This window comes from Corvus brachyrhynchos, unplaced genomic scaffold (genome assembly GCF_000691975.1).
Source record: "Corvus brachyrhynchos isolate BGI_N302 unplaced genomic scaffold, ASM69197v1 scaffold115, whole genome shotgun sequence".
NCBI lineage: Eukaryota > Metazoa > Chordata > Aves > Passeriformes > Corvidae > Corvus > Corvus brachyrhynchos.
The window spans coordinates 18,420,138-18,440,846 of NW_008239553.1; the positions used below are offsets into that span (position 1 = coordinate 18,420,138).

General features: G+C 35.4%; 1 long non-coding RNA gene across 1 annotated transcript; it reads left to right on the plus strand.

Annotated features, from left to right (window-relative positions):
- Positions 1 to 4,794: 4,794 nt before the first annotated feature.
- LOC108448572 lies at positions 4,795 to 13,181 on the plus strand. The gene is made up of 2 exons (XR_001864511.1): positions 4,795 to 8,258; positions 9,020 to 13,181. It is a non-coding gene; the product is annotated as an uncharacterized LOC108448572 (long non-coding RNA).
- Positions 13,182 to 20,709: the final 7,528 nt, after the last annotated feature.

Here is a 20,709-nt window from a genome sequence, read left to right on the forward strand (position 1 = left end):
TATCCTTAAAATATGGTTTCTGAACCACTAATAATCTGTCATATGACAAGAAAATAGACAGAAAAGAAGATGGTGGAAAAACTGGTGAATAAACATTCAAGATGAATTATAGGAAAACATTTTAAAAGATTGTTAAATGTCTTAACTATGGCCTCTTACAGTTATTCTTAAAAGACAAGTAATTTTTGGATTTATAGTTCTGCACAGGGGGAGGGGGTGGTGGAGGCAGACTTTAGTTCACCCAACAACCACGTTTTCAAACCCTAATAGGAAAATAAAAGAAAAAACTTCTCAAATTATGTTAAATCCTATCTCTCGGATACCCTTTTATTAAACATGGTCAAAAAGTACAAAATAAAAAGACCAGTCTGCTTTTTGGCCAGGTATGAGCAATTGAAAATGTTTACTTCCAAAGTCTGTGTGTTACAGTTATTACCAATTTTAAAGAATAAAAGGGAAGAAATTTCCCAGGATTTTTTAAAAGCAATGTATTTTCTTCAAACCTAACTACTTAATTTTTAGTAACTTGCTTGTTATTGCCTGTATGCAGCACAGATGACTCAAAAGGGTGCTTAATTTATATCTGATGAATGTTTTACTACAGTGTCTTTCTGTAAGGAGAGATGAGAAACAGCTGTGGAAGGGTAGGAGGGCCTTTTCTGATTGAACCTAGAGATAGTATTATCAAGAATCAAATGACTGTAAAATCTTTTAGGGGGACTCTGGTTTATCCTTTGAAGAAAACTTTGCTTTTGTTTTGCAGCGGGAAAGAGATAAAACATTTGAGGATTCTCCTGTGACTATATCATTACTACAAAGTAAATGGATGCTTTTCTGCTGGATGGTAAACTTACATTGAGAGCAGTCATAGCCAGCAAGAAAAGTCTTGAAATCAACTCTCATCTCATCTCATATCTCATCTCATCTCATCTCATCTCATCTCATCTCATCTCATCTCATTTCTTTCTCTACACAGTGAATTTAGTGCACTGCAAACAGTTTTCACCACGGTGCTGGTAATGTGTATTAGGTTGAAGATGCAAAAAATTTGCATGTTCATTTTTCTTCTCTAACTGACTTTCTAATCCTTATAGCAAAGCAGAACAAATGTATGGCTGCCAGCCCACTGAAGTAGGCTAACAAAGCCTGTTCAAGAAGTGTTTGGACAACTCTCAGACACGGTGTGATTCTTGGGGCTGTCCTGTGCAGGGCCAGGAGCTGGACTTCGATGATCCTTATGGGTCCCTTCCAACTCAGGATATTCTATGATTTTAATCTATGATTAGATGAGTAGAATCTCCTCTTATACAGCCCACAGTGCAGATGCAGTGATTACACTTCCAATTTTACAATACATCAAAACAGGACTATAACATTACTTCCCACATGATATTAGATAATGCAACCACTTTAAAAAATACCTTAGTGGTTTCATGGAACCAAAAGACTTGTGAAAACACCAGTAAGACAAAAAATATGAGCAATTGTTCAAAATTAGGCACCAATCAGATCACAATTTGGTTTTATTGATATAGGAATGAGTACATCCAAAATTAACTATTCCTGATCAATTTTTGTATTATAAAATTTTACACTGGTCTGAATCAAATACTGCTAATATTCCTATTTAATAAAATCTAGGATTAAAAATCTCTCATGAGGGATTGTATAGTAGATCTCAGTCATTCATTGTCTGATACAATTACCAAAATTCAAGGTAAGTTTCGGAATTTGAAAAAACAACAGAAAAATATTATTAGTAGATTTTTTTTCAGGGATGGGGAATTCACTGCCATTAAGTTTATCTCTTTATATCATACCAAAAAATAAAAGAACTGAGAAAGAATTTTATTTCCTTGTGGATTTATTCATAAAAATTTGTGGGACACACAACTTGTATGAAAATTATGTGACTTTGAGACAGGAATGGACAATTTAAAACAAATCAGTTGGAATAAATAGCTTTTACAGAATCTCAGAATGTTGCAGGTTGGGAGGACCACTGGAAATCATCTAGTCCAATGCAGCTGAAGGAGGGCCACGTAGAGCTGGTTTCCCAGGACCATGTCCCCATAGCCTTTGAATATCTCTGAGGAGGAAGAGTCCACAACTTCCTCGAGCAACTTCAGTTGTCCTCAGAGTTAAAAAGTGTCCCCTAATCAGAGTGACTCTCCCTCAGTTTGTGCTCATTGCCTCTTGTTCTGTCACAGGGCACGACTGAAAAGAGCTTGGCTCTGTCTGCTTTTCACTTTTCAGCCAGATATTTATATACATTGATAAGATCCAAAAAAGAAATTAGATAAATTAAATGGGAAAAATAATATAGTAATTAAAAAGATAAAAACATAAAAATTTCTTGCTTCATTGAAGATAAATTTATGGACTAATTTAATGTTTTATTTTGTTCTGAAAACTTCCTAGAATATTCTACTGCTTCTAATACTCTTAAACATCCTTCTCATATACTTATAAAATGTGGATTATAGCAACAAATCTAGTGTCAACAAAGCAGGTTTTGTGCTGTATTTCCCAACAAAGCATCAAGAAAAGACCCTATGCAATTTATGAAGTAGAATGTTCATGTGTCATAAAACCAGTTCATCTGTAATCCTTCCTACCTTAGCACCCCTGGAATGAGACTGAAGTCATTACACTCAGGCTTTTGTACATTGGTGAGTACATAGCCTTTCTGAAATCAAGGGTGTCACTTCTGTATTCATTTAGCTCTTTTGTTGGACCTTTAAAAAGTGATTTTAATGGCTCTTCGAACACTAAAAAAGAATAAAACTGGTAAAAAATGTACATTTTAAAACATTTAAATGGGTCATACACTGAGCAAACTGTTCCTAAGTGAATTATGAATTTAGCAAATTTTCCTCTCTCCCAAACCCACGTAGATTCTGTCAGGAATATCCATGAATAGACTTTAAGTAGTTCATTATTTTTAATTTAATTTCAATACTTGCAAGGGTGTCATGTACATATATCATCAAACTGCTGCAAATTTACAGGCTGCTCGGAATATAGAATCCTCTGCAATCTCTGAGAGATTAAGACATTTTTTTGTTCTTCAAAACTAGTCTGCCTTGGGCTCTGGAAAAAGGGGTCCAGGTGGAAGGAAAGCTCATCTAAAAGTCAAGCGCCTTAGTTTATCTACTTTGACTGTTTATAGCCTATCTTAAATATCTATGGGACATCCTGATACACTCAAGAAAATCGAACTTACTGTCTTGTGCTTTTGCTGAAGAACCCTTCTTGATTAGGCTCTCTCCCTCTTTTTTGTTCCCCTCTATCCATATCTTTTCTTCACTTTCAGGCCTGTGAAGAATTAATTGGGATTTTTTTTTGTCATTGCGGCACAGATTGTAGCCAAAATCAGTTTTTCATCCTCCTTTAATGGCTCCCAGCTTCATACAAAATAGATATGAGATCCTAATCTTATCCCTTTTTCTATTTGCAATTCTCATTAGTAGTTATTTGTTTCATTCCTAGGGTATCATTCGTCCTGGTAGCATTCCTAAAAAAATGAATGAAAGAAGAATAAAGGTTAAAGAGCTTCCAGGATGGCTGCAAAAGGCAAGCTCTCACCCACATTTAGCTATGCATTATTAATGATTATTAAAGAACTTGCCCTCCTTTGGTATTTGTACTCAGATACAAAACCCTTCCTGAATGTTTACTGAGCAATTACTCAGAGCAGCAAATGCCATTAATGTAAAACTGTGGCTCTAAACTGCAGAACTCATCTAAGTCAGCTGGTGGTCAAAGTAAGGTGGTGAGATCAAAAAAGGGCCTACTGTTTTACAGGGATTCTCAAGAAAAAATTTCCTTTCATGTTATTATTTCTCATAATGGTTGTGTAAGCTCAAAAAGTAACAGCTTCTTGAAAGGTAATGTTCTCCCCTTTAGCACCTTTCTTTAAAAACAAAACAAAGAAATGATGTGGGGCAGGGGAAAATGCCGGTGAGAAGTTGGGAAATCTGTTTTGTGGTGAAGTACATTGTTGGATAAACCCCTGTGCTTGTGGCATTGTTACAGTGCCTATTATTTATTCTGTAGAAACTAGAGCACTGTATTTACAAAATATATAGTTATGGACTTTAGAACATTTATTTACTTGGATGTCCATAATGGATCTGAATAAACTGCTGTGTAAGCATGCATTCAAGCGTTTTAAAAAAATGCATGTTGTTTACTTCATTGACCGTACACAAAACCATGATGGAAGCACTATTGTTTAGCCAATACTGTTTTGAGGCCATGCCAGACTAATAAGTGAATAGGCATTCATAAGTGTTTCTAAAACATATATCATTTACCTGGTATTAGGAGTGTAGCTTTTCAGAAGTGCTGTAAAGTGTACATTACTAATGTATTTTCCCAATAGTGATTATAGTTAAACACTTGGGATTTTTTTTTTATCTTTAAGAAAAAGTGCCTCTGAAAATGCCTTGAAAATTTTTAAAGCTTTACTGTGAATACAAAAATAGGAACTGCTGTATCCAGTAAGATGAATGTTGTTGTTATTACTATTAAGAGCAATAGTACAGTAGTGTTTAGAGGCTGCTGGTGATATTAGGGTCCACTCTGGTATGCACTGTGCAAATATGCAGTTGCAGTACTTGCAGTTCCTGAGCTGCTCTTTACAAATGCCATTTAGTTAACTGACTTTCCTAGTATAGAAAGGTTTAGTCTATCTATGTTCTTATATTCACAACAGAAAAGATAATAATTCTTAAACATTTTTAAGAATCTGTTTAACACATGCTAGCTTAATCTCTGATGTAGGTTTTCATTATAAATTTTGCAGTAATATATGTCAAGATGAACATAATTTCTCCTCAAGAAATTAGTCTTACCCTGGAGAAGAAAAATAATTGCAGTATATTCATATTCTGACATACTAAAATAGCTCCATATTTACTGAAATTAATTAAGTGTTGATCAGATGGTGGCATTTTCTCATGTTTTCTTATCACTAGAACCTTCAATCTAAATGTTTTTTTGCTCTGGCCCAATGTAAGCATACTGGAATATTGTTGTTTGGACTTACAAGTGTCTTCAATAAGTAGTTCTTAAGTAGTTCTTCAATAAGTGGCTCTAGGAATCCCATTGCAAATATTTTCCTTTTTTTTCTAATCACAATTCTTCCTGTAGCACTTCAGCCTTTGCTTTTATTAGTCACATCAGAAAATCTTTTTTCTTTGGCATTGCACTTCAGAATATAAGAAAAATTACCTATGCTCTTGCAGCAACACACCTAAACCATAGAATTTATACTTTCCTTTCAAAATCTCCAACTGGCCATTTTGTTTGGAGAATACTTCATAACATTCAGCCAACATTTTCAAGTGAAAGTCTCTCACATTTACTATTGCTCTACTTCTTTGATTCTATAATTACATTCTACAAATTTTACCCTTTCTTTCTAGAGACAGTTGCAGGTACACTGAACACAAATACATTTCACTTTGTAAGGGTGTGTGTGCAGCTTGTACCAGTAGTATTAGAGATACGCAGCCACAGGTTATACATTTTAAAGTGATACACGTTTCTTTCATGCTCATCACATTTGCTTTAAGAATATATAGTTTTTGTGATTGTAACATAAGTGTTTGACCCTTATGTTACAATCACAACAGCAAAACAGCACAAAAACAATGTCATTGGATTCATAGCTTATTAAACAGAAAACTTATTTTTGCGTAGTCATGTTTGTTAAAGGTAGAGCTGTAGATGTAGGTAGGACTTCTATGAAGCTTCAATTTAGTATTTTCTGTTTCTTCAGGCTTTTGATTCTTGGTAGGGATAGTCTTGAACTAATGTTCTGTATTTAAGCAGAGGTGATTATGCATAAGACATGTCATTTGTTGCAAGTACTTTGCTGAGTATATAGACACGGCCTTTCTTTTGGACTAGTGCTCCTTCAATGTTTAAGCAATTACACAGTCAGCTTTAAAGGTGTGATCACCTTCATGCCAACTCTAATGAGTGCTGCACACTTAAATTTTCCCTTCTGTTCTTCCGTCTTATCCTGAGACTCAGGAGACTAGGACCTTTGAAAGCACTTACCTTCTGACTACTGCCTGCATTTATACGACTTGTAATTTTTTTGTTCTCTAATACTTTAGCAGAGGAATGCATTGCTATAGTTTACAACTCATGGAAGACAGTAAAGTACATATAGAAGGATGGCAAATATGGTACTGTTGTTGCTTAAAGTTCATGGATCTTTATTTGAATGTTTTGTTTATTAGTCATCACCACAAATTGCTAAACAAACCAAGCTTCTGAACAAACGGGCACAGGTATATCAATAATTCCTTTTTATCCCAACTGTTACTTGACTGCTTATTCATGCCAAATGGTTTGGTTATTTTGTGCAATTCCAGAATAAAATGTCAAGAGAAATATCAGTTACCTTAGATTAATTTACTCTGGATTTCTGCATCAGATTAGAAAATACTTAGTTTACAAATATAAAAACACATATAACTTTATTTTATACTGACAGTTTTTGTATAAGACAGTTGCTGATTTATGTCTTGTTCAATAGTAAGAACTTCTAAAGGTGCAAAATCGAAACAATAAATCTGCTTGATTGGGCAAATATTTTTTTTCTTAAAGGTTGTTGGTCTAGAAGTAAATTTGTTTATTATCCTTGGGAATGGTGAACTTGCCTTATGGGAGGCTTGAGTGATGGCAGAGAGCTTATTGGGGGTGTCTTGAGAGCCACTTCCTTGACTTCTCCTGTCTCTCTCCAAAGACATCTTGGCAGTGATGAAATACTGGCAGTTTGTGATGATAGTCTTATGAAATGAAGTTATAGTACACACAGTATGGTTCCTTAGTGTTTTGTTGCTAAGTAGTGCTTGTGCATGTTTAATCCCTTCCTTGAAATTTCCAAAATAGAAAATAGACACCTGGAGGGAAGGAAAACTATTCATCTCCGACCTGAAATATGTTTTCTTACATTGCTAAATAAAGGACTACACAAATTCCCTTATTTACACACCCACATTATGCCAACGTACATGTTAACCTTTACAGTTGGCAGAAATTGGGAGACTGGCTGCCAGTTTCTGTTTTGTATAGATTGATGTAATCAAGCATGGCATTGCAGTATGAAATATGTAACAAATGATGTTAGAGTGTATCTCACAAACCTGCAGTGAGCATGAAAGGAGTGTTTCAGAAAGAAAGCAAAGGGCTTATCTTGCACCTTGCTTTGTCTTATGTACTGGGGAGGAATGTGAACAAGAAATTTTGTTTCTCTAGTGGCACAAGTGTCTGCAAATGAGATCTGCAAATAAATAAAAAAGAGTATAGATGAAGAATCCTTAAAAAGGGGAGAATGAGTTATTTTCACGTCACATATGTAGATGTGCATTATTCCAGTAGAACTAAAGCAGGGATGATGTTCTGCCCCTGCTGGAACCAGTGGGACAAAATACCACTCAAATGTCTTTAATGGGATGCAGACCTAAAGACAATTTTCCTCAAGACACTTTATATCCATTCTAGTATTCTTGCTGCCAGCAAAACAGCTTTACTCCATAGTGCAGATAACTTTTCAGATCTGTCCTTAACACAAGATATTTGAGACAGCCTCTGTTGCTAACCTGATGTAGTGGTGCTAAATTCCAGAGGAAAAGACTCAGCAATCAGTTTAACAAGGTGCTGGCATAAGCACAGTTTGCAGTGCAAAGTAGAAGGAAAGAGAATAGATAATCTTTGAAAGAACAAAGCTGTAGAAAATGGCTTAGAAAGATGGCTTTGCACTACTTAATTTCCTTTTGCCACTGGAAAGTATTTTTTTAGTGTGAGAGAAGAGCCAAGACAAAAATTTGGAAGACATGCATTTCTACCCAACCGAAAGGACAAAAGAAGCCAAGTTTGATACTTTGGGGAAAAAAAAGTGATTCTCTTTACACTGACATAATGGCTGTATGAGAAGCTTTGGAGACTATCAGCTCTGATAGTCTAAAGTTGCATGATCCAAAATGTTTTATCAGGAACCAGATTTTCAAATCTGAGACATCTAGGAAAGTGAGGAAGCTGAGATTTAAGAGTATTTGTATTTAAATATGGTCTTATTTGAAAAATTAGTCTACATCTTCTTTCTCATATTTTACTGCTTTCTAACAGCGCAAGAGGAACTTCAAGAATGTGTTTCAGCAGTGCAGTTGTGTTTCCAGAAAATGTTCTGCCTTGTATGACAATTTATAAGGATGTAAAAGGGAACTTTAAATTTAAAGGTCAGTTTTCCTCTCACTGTGGTTCAAAATGGCCATTGTGTAAATAGCAAGACTTAAATTTGAGTTGGCTGCTACTTCCTGTTCAGCTTGTGGCACCATTGCTCTCAGAGGTTTAGGTTTTTAATTTTTTGGCATTTCTAAAATAATCATGTTCTGTGACTTGTTCTTGTTTCAGGAAAAGACTGATGCCATTCTCCCCCTAAGCTGTTTAGTGCAGCATGAGCCTGGAGGAGCAAGCAGAAGACAACAAGCTTTTGCAATCCATTTTAGAGAGTAGTTGAAATATATTCCCTGAAATTGGCAGCTATGTGCCGGCCCCTTCCATCTGCAGGCACTGGTACAGTTGGCAGTTTCCACCCTGCAAAATCAATCATGCCCCTTCCAGATTAAAGACCTAAATAATGTTCATGCATTTTAAGAGCATTTTTTAATTTCCTGATATTTATAACAACACTTGGGGAAACTTGACACCAAAATCTGTTTCCCAACTGCATTTGTTTTTCCCTCATGTGTGCACACTGATTCGTTATTGCAAGATTGCTCATCAGTGCTGGGCTTTTTTTGTTTTGGGGTTTTGCTTAGTTTTAAGACGGAGCATTAAAGCACTCATTGTGAAAACAAATGTGTATATATATATTTATATATAAGATTAGTTTTAAGAAGCACTGAATCAGTGCTAATGATTTCTTTCAGCTTTCCAATACCATGTTTTCAAAAGTGCCTTAAAATGCTAACTCTAGCTCTTCTTTTGTTACACACAGTGAGTGAAAAATGAAACTGAAGAAGGAGGTTTTGTGCTGACCTTAGACCAGACATCTGCCAGAGGAGTCACCTAGTACAAGCTACAATCCCATGCTCATAGTTGAAAATGCTTTGGAAAGAAAAGTGCTAAATTGGGTCTGGGCCACTGGATGATTTTCCTCATTGTTATGATCTGTTAGGCATACTTTGCATCAGCAGTATCGTATGGATGTTGGGATCTGGTCAGCCTCTTCAAGAGAGGAAATACCTGTGTACCTGAAAAGCGCTTGACCTATGTAACCAATTTCAACTAATGGAGAAATTTTAGGGTTTAGATCTTTGTTGGAAGTTCTTCTTGATGCATTGATATTCAGCAAACACAAAATAAATATTTGAGTTAATAGCCTGTTTTATGCAATTTCCACAGGAATTAATTTGAAATATCTGTTACAAGATTACTTACCTGCTATCCTACTACTTGAGAATAATGGTTATATTCACTTTGGTCAGATTCTTTCCCCTCTGGATAGAACATGTGGTGACTTACAGATTGACTATCAATTAAACTGTAATTAAAGAGCATTTGTTGCATTTATAATTGGCCTTCTTGTGTTGATTTTTGCATATTTTCACCCCAAGTTAAAACCCTAGGCTACTTTTGGTACTTGGCAGCAGTGCCTTATCACCTATGCGCTGCATATTCAGTCCCATTCCATGCGGAATAAATTCTCATGTTTCCTTCAATGCCAAGTTCTGTTAAGTGATGGTGCATTTGGTTGCTCAAAATAAGCAACTTCTTCCTAGTTGAATGTGGGGTTCTGGTAAGAAGTAGTAGAAGTGAACCTGGATGATCTTACATCTGTGTAGCCAACTTTATTAACTGAATTTAAAGAAAATAGTTTAATTTCCTTTATGAGTGTTACTTTTATCTTGCTGAAACAGTGTTACATGTTGAGGAGTTCAGGATTAGATTCCTATTTACCTATGCATTTTGAACAGTCCTGCGACTGTTGTAAACTGTAAAAATGTTTCTGAAGCCCTAATTACTCAGGAATACCTGAGGTGTTAATTTGTGTACTCTAAAATAGGTGCATGCAAATACAGGGAGGATTATATATGTTCCAGATGCACTATACCAACTGTGCATGCACTAGGTTATGTACTTGCCAAACTGAATAATTTTCCTGTAAAGCTGAGAACTCTTCTATGACATGATTCATGCCTTTTGGAAGCCTAAGGGTCGGCAGCTCATGTTTGGACCTGTTTGGTGAGCTGTAATTCTGAAAAATAATGCCAAGTACAATTCTTAGAGGGTTTGAATTGTGTATTCATACAACCTGCATATGTGATAGCTCTATTACACGATTGTTTAAGAAGCAGTAGATGATGTGCTCCAAGACTGGCTAGGTGAGATTATATTGTCAGGTCATTAAACTGTACAAAGAAACTTTGTTTTCAAGTACACCTAGGTAAAACTTGAATAATGTCATAGGTGAAAACACAGGTTGTTTTAGTCTGAATTTTGTATGATTTTTCAGTTAATTTTTAGATTGTTATGCTTTATTTGCTGTTCTAGGGTTTGAGGGCATGTCTCGCATGGTTGAAAGGTGTCTACTTTGATTAAGACAACACCATTTGGAAAATCAAACAACAAAGAATAGGAGAAAATAGTGAAGGATAATTGACAGTAGTTGATAATTAGCTTTTTTGTGCTCCATATTTGTTTACACTTTCACCCTTATGACTCTAGAGTACTTCCTGGCCCTCTGTGTACAGCTTCTTAACAAATATCTTCCATAAACTCAAATTCCACTGAATTTGGTGGATTGGGAAAGGATGAGATTGTGTTTCACTTGTCACAGTTTCAAAAGTACTTGGTATTAGAGGCATGACCTACTAAATTAAGTAAATTATTTCTAATTGACACAAATTTAGTTATAAAACATGGCTTAGAGTCTTAAGTGAGAAGAGACCCAAGGCTTTATCTACTGATTCTCATCTCCCTGGGGGGCAACATAATTTCTACTGGCGTAACAGTAAAATTGAATTCTCAAGACAAGCATCATGAGTGAAACATTTACATTTTGGGTGTAATCATAAATACAGAAACAACCACAATGTTAGTGAAATCAAATGGAAGTGCTGCAGAAATTGCCTTTTTTTTTCCTTTTCTTTTGTAACCACACTTAGGAGTATATGCCAGGCTTAATCTATCTTTAGGATCATAAGTGGTTGCATCTGGTCAGAACAAAAGTTTTCTGTACCAAGGAAGCTGTCTTCAGGACCCTGTTGTTTTTTAATTTTTATGGTCCTTATTAAGGTTTTTTTTCACCCATTTTTCCAGTCATTATCTAACTGCATGCACATTCTTAGGAAATGTAATTATTTTCTTACCTTCTTTTAAGAACAGTTTTGCATGTATTATTCTTTTTGCACTTAAAGGCTCCCCTTCTATTTATATGTGCCTCAAAGATTGCCTCGCAGTATTGCTGGTAAAGATCTTTTTGAGCTTTTAAAAAGCATCCATATAATATTCCCAGTTACACGACCTATCTGGGGTTTTTTTCTATTTGTTCTTGGCCCTTTTACTCCTCAAGAAAAGCATGTTGTCACTTATGGACAAAAAAATAAGCAGTTTTTTTTTTTCTTTTTAATTATTTAAATTATTTTAAGATATTTTCAGACACCATTTAAAGCTCTCTAATAGGCTAGAAGTTTCTACCTAGTATTTATTTCTTAGGCTTTAACACAAGACAACGAAATACAGGAAGCAAATAGGGCAGGGGTGAAAGAGAATTGGGGCACCAATTTGTAAATGGTCTTATTTCTGACAGAAATGTTGATAGGTCTTTTGCCAGCTTTGAGAGCCAGTGGTTGTGGTGGCTCCAGTTGTCTTGCCTGTGCACTTATGAGTCTGTCAGTCACTAAGATGATACATTTCTTTATCATGTGTGCGATTATAAACCATTATTTTGTGAGAGAGGCCCTATGCTTTTCCTAGTGTCTCGGCTGCTCTTTATAAAAGTTCTTCTGTCAAGGAATTCTTCAGACTTGTACAATAATGTATCAAGGTGGTAAACTCTGACAGCTTCAAAAGCTAGGTTTCATTTCATAAGGGCTTTTAAGCTGTCTTGGATATGTACCTGGCAGACATTTCAGTCACTGTCTCTCTACTGTTTTCCTCTTGTTTCTTTCTCACATGCCATGAAAATATTTTCCTTTAAGTATTTACATAGTAACAGTCTTCCATGTGATTTTTTTTTGTTAGAAACAGCATTTTAATGGGTAATTGAGAAGGAACAGTTCCTTTCTCATTAGACTCTGAATAATTTGATCTCTGGCTAATGTATTTGAAAAATAATGTTTCAGTGTGTCATGATAATAATAAAGTATATTTTTTCTTCCACAGGGTTACAGTTGTTTACACATTTTACTATCTCTTGAGTAGTATGATATAAAGTCTTTTCATTGCAGTTTTGTTTGAGAAGACTTGAGCATGCGAAGGAACTGTCAATCAGCATTTAGTCATACAGTATCTATTTCTGTCCCTGTTCCTCTTAACACAGAGGGCTATTATAGTCTACATTACGGCATAGGTACTTTGGATACAGATATCCTTGAGGAGCAGGTTTTATTATGAAAGAGGAGAAACAACACAACATGAGACATAGTTTAAATAGCTAAATTTATTTACAAATTCTGAAAGTTAAGTTAGGCAGAGGTTGCTTTTATACATTGAATTTTTCTGTCTACCAAGACTTTTCTTCTGTTTTATACCTGAATTTCCAAGCAAGGCACTTCAAATGAGACTATCAATAATTTTTATAATTGAGAGTATTTAAGGAAATTTTGATGCTATGCTCTTTGTCTCAAAGGCAAGTCTTTGCCTGGCTGAGGCTTTGTCTTTCAGCTTAGTTTACATACTCCATCTGGCGCAAAGCACTTTAATATTTGTGATGTGATGTGTACTTTGTGTACTCCAATGATACCCACCCACAATGACTGGGAATCTGTTCCTGAGACAACTCCTCCCCTTCCATACTCGTAATTACAAATATTAAATTAAGCAGCTAATGCATCCTTCTGAAAAAAAAAAAATTAAACCGAACAAAAATTAAACTTATATCTCTATTGTTTTAGTTGTGTCTTAGCCAGAAAAAAGAGGAATTAAATGCCTAAAAACTGACTATATTAGTATATATATATTCATAATATATAAGTAGTCTCATATACACATAACTTCCTAGATGTGGAGGTTTGTACTGGTTTGTATTGGTTAAACAGAGTGGAAGCATTCTCTCAGTGTGAGTTTGGTACCTGACTTTTTGTCTCTCAACAAAAAAATAAAAAACATAACAACAACAACAACAATAATAATAATATTATCAGAAGTTGTGAATTTGCCTACTAGTACCAAGTCTGAGGAAGTGGCAAAAAAAAAAAAAAAGCGTATGGAGGTATTCACCACTAACTTCCTTAAAAATATACAAGTTTGAAGAAAATTACTTTGAATTTTGAAGTGTGTATAAATGTTATCTTCTGTCCAAGTAATGTATGACCTTAATCAGTCGCTTAATCTATTAAAAAGTGGAATTACTTTGGCAGAAGTAAGTAAGTTTATTATCAACTACAAAATTAAGCACCACGCATTCTGCTATGTATATGTACATTAATTATGTTGCATCACAGCAGTCAGAAAGGCAACATTTTTCAGCTTCTCTTTTGGAAGGTGAAGATACACATTCAATGAAAAAGGCAAAATATTACTCATAGGAGAGGAGGTTTAGCCAAGAAAGAATAGCCCTCTCAAAATCTGTCCCTGACTTACTGCAGATTTACAGCCACCATTTTCCAAAACACTGATCCTGTTTTTTCCTTCTGTTTTCTATGCACCACTGTACAGTTCTACTTACTAAATATTCTCTTTAGGACTGTAAATGCAACTGTAATACAAAATTTCTAACTGTAATAATGATGTGCACCAACTTTTAAAAATTATTTAGTCTGGCTATGTTAGCAGTAATGTGCATATAGAATATTGTGGTCAAATTTAACTTCTTTTCTTTTAAATCCATCTCTTGACTGTCTCTCAGACTGTCCAGAAGCAGAGTGCCATGAAAGACCTCAGTCAGGTACTTGGATTAACTATTCTAAAAAGAAATCTATGTCCCCCAGAAATGATAATTTCCCCTGCTTCAGAGGATACTGTACGGGGAGACTGCTTTTTATTACACAGGACTTTTCATGCACTCCTCTGTCAAGCTACTGGTAGCAAGGATCCCTTCTCCTAGGGATTTGAGAGCAAGGGCAGTTCATGTGCCACAGAGTTGCTGAGCTGCTCAGATTATTAGTTTTGCTCTAGCTATGTCGTCCATTTGCTTCTCTGGTGAATGTGGGACTGACACAAGTATTTCCTTTCATGAAAGCCTGTATTTTACTGCCATTACTGTAAGGACCCACGGCTACCACCAAGCATTTGTTCAGGTCATATACAGTGAGGATTTGACTGCCTTGTGGTTTGCTAGAGTTCAATTAGTGGCTTCTGATCTTTGTGGTGCTCTTTAAGCTCTTCTCCAACAAGCAGACTGTTTTGAAAGTCACACCTTTCTCCTTGCTGCAGCAGAACCTCATTCATTGCAGTGTGTTGAAGAATGGAGAGAGGAACAAAACCTTGTTTTCATCTTGCAATGTGCACTGGTGAAACAGCTATACAATTCCCAATGCTTTTTGCTGTGGGGAACAGGGGGAAGTTCTCCTCTTGTCTTAAACATCTCCCCCTCTCGTCTTTAATACCTAAGACAATGGATGACTGTGTTTATTATGCATAGTGAAACTAATGATCAGATATTGGGAAACATAACAAGTGTTACTAAAATACTATAGAATAAGACTCACACGGCCCCTTGAGAGCTGTTTCAGAATTGTGACATAACCTTGCTTTCTCCAAGAAGTATTATGTTGAGTATATGTTTTATTATTTAGTATTATTAGTATTATTATTAGTGGTGGGTTTTAGAGTTATATGTATATTTCTATGTATATAAAACTCTAAAAAACAATCTCAGGATGCAGTATGCAAAATTAATCTATAAAATATAGACTGAAATTGAAAATGTTAAAGGTATAAATCTCATTAAAGGCCTTGCTCACTTCTGTTTATTTGACAAAGAGAATTTACAGTGTATTCATGTCAGCTAATTCTCAGTTACCATAGCAGCTTATGAAAAAAGAATAGGGGACAATAATACTACATTTCTGTAGTATATACTGAAAATAGCAGAAAAGTTTTTTGAGAGTTGTGTTTTCTACTAAATGGCTCTCAGATCTGTATGAATAGACCAGTGATTCAATCAGAACATAACTTGTAATAACAGTAAGTTGCTGGTGTGAGTATTCCCACTTAAAAATATTTTACCCTTCAGCTTTCTGTACTCATTTCACAGATGACAAGATACTCCTCAGGATAAACAAATTTTGTAGAATACAATTTGAAGTGCTTCAACTTTTGCTTGTGGCAATAAGAGCTCTATCATTCTTAAAGTATTCTTCAGTGTTTTAGTCAGAGGAAAATCAGTTAGGGATATTTTTATTTTTGACAGCAAGTAAAGGAATAGCACACAAACAACAGCTAATACATCAGCTGGAGTCAATTTTCAAAAGAGAATGGCTTTGTGTTGGAAATACAGGCTTTCATCAAATTCTGCTATTGCTTACAACATTTCTATCAGCCACATTTTCTCTCTTCCAGGAAGGGAACATACCACAAAACCAACAAAACTTCAACACTTCTTCAAACTGAGAAATGCTTATTTCTCAGGTCGTTGTAGTCCTTTGGTCAGCTTGGAGACAACCTTAGTGTTTAAATGATTGAGATGAGTTTGAAGAAATGGCCTGGCTTTCAGTCTAAGTTGCAGAGATGTGTGAAAGTAATTTCAGAAGTCTTGGGTTTCTAAAGCTGACCAGGAAGGCAGCCATTGTTTCCATAAATGTTTGTGATATCCGACTGTCATTTGGCATCTGTTATTGCTGGTGATGCCAGTGACCCCAAAGATGGCAGAAATCAACTTCATGCTGGATTTGCATTGGTTTGGAAAGGTCTGGACAGGGTCATGACACTTCTAAGTTTACATTTTTTTCCCCTAAGATTAAGTTTCCTTTCTGTACTGATACTGAAAAATTGCATTGTTTTACAGATGTGGCTCTATATCCAAAATTAAAATTCTCCTGTCATTTTCACAATTCCTCTAACAATGCCACAAGCCTAGAGAAACTAGCACAGAACCCTTAATTACTCCTGTCTCACACTTCTTTTTGATAACTGGAAAACATTTGCTGTCCTGCCTGTCACTGAAGCCTGTAACCACACTCAATTTGATTCTCCCTTAAACAACATTAATATTTTATGTGACAATATCAGTTGATGCAGTCCTTGATTCTAATCTCTTTTGTTAACTTAACTTTTTGAACGTGCATGTTTTTCTTGTGTTTTTTCACTACATTTACAAAACCCTCTTTCCTCCTTTGAAGTTTCATTGCCCATGCCCCATTTATTTGTTATACTGCATAGCAAAATATTAAAAATACTTCTGATGAGCAGCACTGTATAGTTACTACTCTGTTAAGCCATCTATCTATTTACAGCCACTTTATTTTTCATTTGCATGAAACCTTTGGATATTTTCAGTTCCACATGACAGCAGAGCAACCACTAGTTAAGGTGCAATGATTGACTGCTGCTTGAAAGATCTACTGCAGGTTAATCCTGATGCCTTGGAGTTTGCTTTCATGCCTTGGGGGTGACTCCTGCTTTAGTTCCTGAATCTTTTCTCAGCGTGTATTCCTTCTTTCAATTGTGCCCAGTTGATGCATTTGTCTGTCTGGAGCGTTGTACTTGTTTGGACTGGCATTTGATCTTAAATCTTGGGACTCAGGATTGCCTAAAAACCATGCATCATCTTATCAAGGATTTTGAGGCTAGTGTTTTTCCTACTAGAGGGCATTCAATAAGGACATGACTCTTACATGTTACTGTAACTTATATAATTTATTTTAATGCCCCTCAGTAGAATAACTTCTTGTAAGTTATTGTTGGTCTTCTGATTGTTCATCCTGAACAGAAAGGTCCACTTATACATTTCACTTACAAACAAACAACATAGTACCTGTACCCTATAGTGAAGCCATGCACTAACAGGTAAGAGGTTGCCAGGTATGAACCTATTCCTTTCTCTCTTCTGCTGTCCCCCAGTTTAGTCTAAGCTTAGGAAGACAGCTGGGAGACATTTACATGTCATTTTCACATGCACATCATGTAAGTGAAATAACCATGAAAGATTATTGAAGGTCTACTTAAACAACTGTGAACATTGTTACAAACTGGTTCTTCGAGCTGCCTCTTGTGAGTGGGGAGAAAGGGGTTTGCAAAATAAAATAATAAAATGGTTTCCCTGTCACCTTTGATCAGTGTGCTGTTTAGTGCATTACTCAAAAATGGTGTCAAATTTACTGCTGCTGTGGATTTCACCTTTAAGGATATTTTCTTCACTGTTGGAAAAAAGAATGGATTTGATAATGTGGCTGAATATTGCATGACTAGAAATGTCTTACTGTTTGTCCAAACAGCGAAAATGCAGTAGATGATTGAAAATGAAGCTCTTCTCATTGACTTGCTGCATATTTGATTGACTTGCTGGACAACTGTTTGATAGAAGAGCATATAATATATCATCACTCTTACAAGTGGGTCTGAAATTTTGCAAGAATGACAGGTGCTGGCAAAATGGCTTTACTAATCAGACCTGCACAATAAGAGCAACTAAAATGCACTATGCTTTTATGTTTCAATAGAACAGACTTTTTCCTGAATGAATGTTTGTTGGAATTAATTCACGTCTGGAGTTTTTGTGAGAGACAGAGACCTTGCTGCAATCTCTGAAAAAGCAGTAAGCCAACAAGAAGTGAATGTAAGGTCTGTATGGGATGTAATGATTCTCAGTGAAAGCAATACTTACGTAGTTTATCGAAATGTGGGCTTAAATAAGGTATGATCAAGAATAGTATGACTCTACAAACCAGATTGCCAGAAGGCAAAACTGAGAGGCAATTGAGATCCATAGAATTACATCTATGCATTTCCTTACTTTGGGTGTTTTGCTCTTTTTTCCTCATTTGACTGCTTTCTCACTCCTTCAAACCAAAATAAAAAACCCACATGATTAAAAAAAAGTATTTCTCTCAATCCTTGAATTTAAAAAAAAAAATAAATGGCATATTGTTTTTATTTTTCTGGGGAAAAAAAAGATGCCTATGGGAACAAATATTTGAAAATAATCTACTATTTTAGTTGTTCATCTTCCCTTCTGATCATAATTTTAAAAGGAAGAAAGCAGGAATAAGGTCCTGCAGAGATCCTTTGCAACTGCAAAAGAATTTTTTATTTTCAAAATAGGAAATTTGATTTTTTCATAATTATATTAGGAAAAAAATTCGTGTTTTAATTTTGAGATGTGAAGCTTGTCATACACTCTTTAGGAAGCCCTTTTGCTTTGACTAGATATGACCAGGATGTCTAGATAAACTATGGATTTGTTGCGAAGAGCTAAATGCTAAAGACTGTAACATATTCCTTAAGTCAGCACATTCCTCCTTGAAAGACTGTGTTCAGAACTTTTATAATTTAAAAATGTAAATGTTTGTGTTCCATCCTAACTCCTCATTAAGTAAGGTCTATGTACTGACTTAAGTTTTCTCATGCTTTCCAGTATCAGTATTCTCTCCCCCATTTCTTTCTGGCCTAAAACACACATTAGGCATTTAGGCGCAGAACAGTGACTAACCAGACTTGCCTGGTTGCCATAATGACAAGTAATTGCAGTTCTTCACTTTTAAAGTTTACCTTTTCTCAAGAATAATGGCACTGACAGAAGGAGGATGTTATACTGTAAAAAAAACAAACCATGAACCTATTGTGAAATATTTTAAGAAAATTCCTTTAGTCACCACTACCTGAGAGGAGAATGTAATATTCTGACTTCATTTTGTTTTCAACCGATTACAGAAGGACACAGCTTTCCCCTGCAGGAACTGACCTTGTGCCAGTGACATCAATGGAAACATTGCCATTGACATTATTGGGAATTGGATCAGATGCACAGTTTGCACCAGTCATGTGATAGCTGTAGGTAATGATATTTTTCTTATCACATTTAGTACTTTCAAGAGTAAAGTACATGTTAAGATTTCAGTTACTTCTTACAGTGGATGTGGTGAGCCAGTATTGAAATATGATGATCAATAATTTTGTTCCTTTGAGAAAGTCTAGTCAGTGATTTTTTTGAACTTAATTGGACTAGAAGAAAGCAATCTAGCAGAGCTGATAGCAATCAATGCAGTTAAAAATGAAACTGCATAAAAATGGCTGAATGCATTTATGTAAATAGCTGTTTTTTCACAGTCACAATCTTCAAATGGCATGATGCTAGACTTAATAGCTACGTACTTTGACAAAACAGTTTGAGCAGCAAACCAAGAAATGCCTTTTTTTTTTTGATATTTGAGCTTTGAACAAATCATTGAAATGGTTTCTGAACTAAAGCAAAACCTATTTCTGGCATCAAGTTTCAGAACAACATCTGGACTTCAGTTCAACGTGAACTGCCTAATGTCTGTAGGTACTGAGAAAAAGTTATGCCAGACTCTAGTACTGGAACCCAAGTGCTCTCACCTAAATTTGAACAATATTTCAGCCAGATGCAGTGATATTGTTAATTTATGTTTCATTAAGCATCGTGGCTGCTTTTTCAGCCAAGCACTTTTATTGTCAATACCCAAGTACTATATTCTTTCAGTTTTACATCACCACATGCATATTCCCCCTTTTGCCTCTGGATCATTACATTGCAATTCTCACTCTTCCACAAGACTATACTGGTATGTAAATATGAAATATTCTGTGTCACTAGCCAAAAAATGCATTCTGTTTTCTGTCCTATTTTTTACATTGTTACGTTTGCATTGATGAGACTAACTGAATGAGTAATCCAATTGCCCATGATACTTGGGCAGTTTTGAGTTGTACGCTAGAAAATTCTACAAGGATATTTTTTTAGATGGGTGCAACTATAGTTTGTTGCTTCCCAGGAAAGATGGAGAAATAGAAAAATAAAGTTAATCACTAAGTTATACTGACCTAACTTTTCAAAGAAATAGTTTCTATCACTTTACAAATATAAAAGAAAAGGAAGTATTTTAAAAGGCTAATTTCTCCTTTCATCTTAAAATCTCTTATCACTGCAGTGGGAAGATTCTGTACTTTGGATAACAGTGACAATGCATTATTTGACAGGGGGGGAAGTTGAAAACATTTAGACTTTCAAATATTTTGTTTTCTGCCATTTTGTTTTCTATCATTGTCCACTTGAAAATAATACATTTTGGGAGAAGGGGAAGAGTCACATTTCAACCCTTGCCTGAGAAAACTTTAGTAGACTACTGTTCTTCAAGTATCAGAAAAGCTTTTATATGAAAAATATATTTAATTTTTACTGTTCAACAAGTATATATTAGTACTTTTTAGCCATTCTTCTGGTTTTGGTGCTGACAGGTGCAGGTATGCTCAGGTATTTATGCTCATTTTGCAAATGGTTTCACAGTGGCAAAGAGGAGCTACATTAACAGCATTTCTGTTGGGAAGACTGAGAATAGTGTAGAG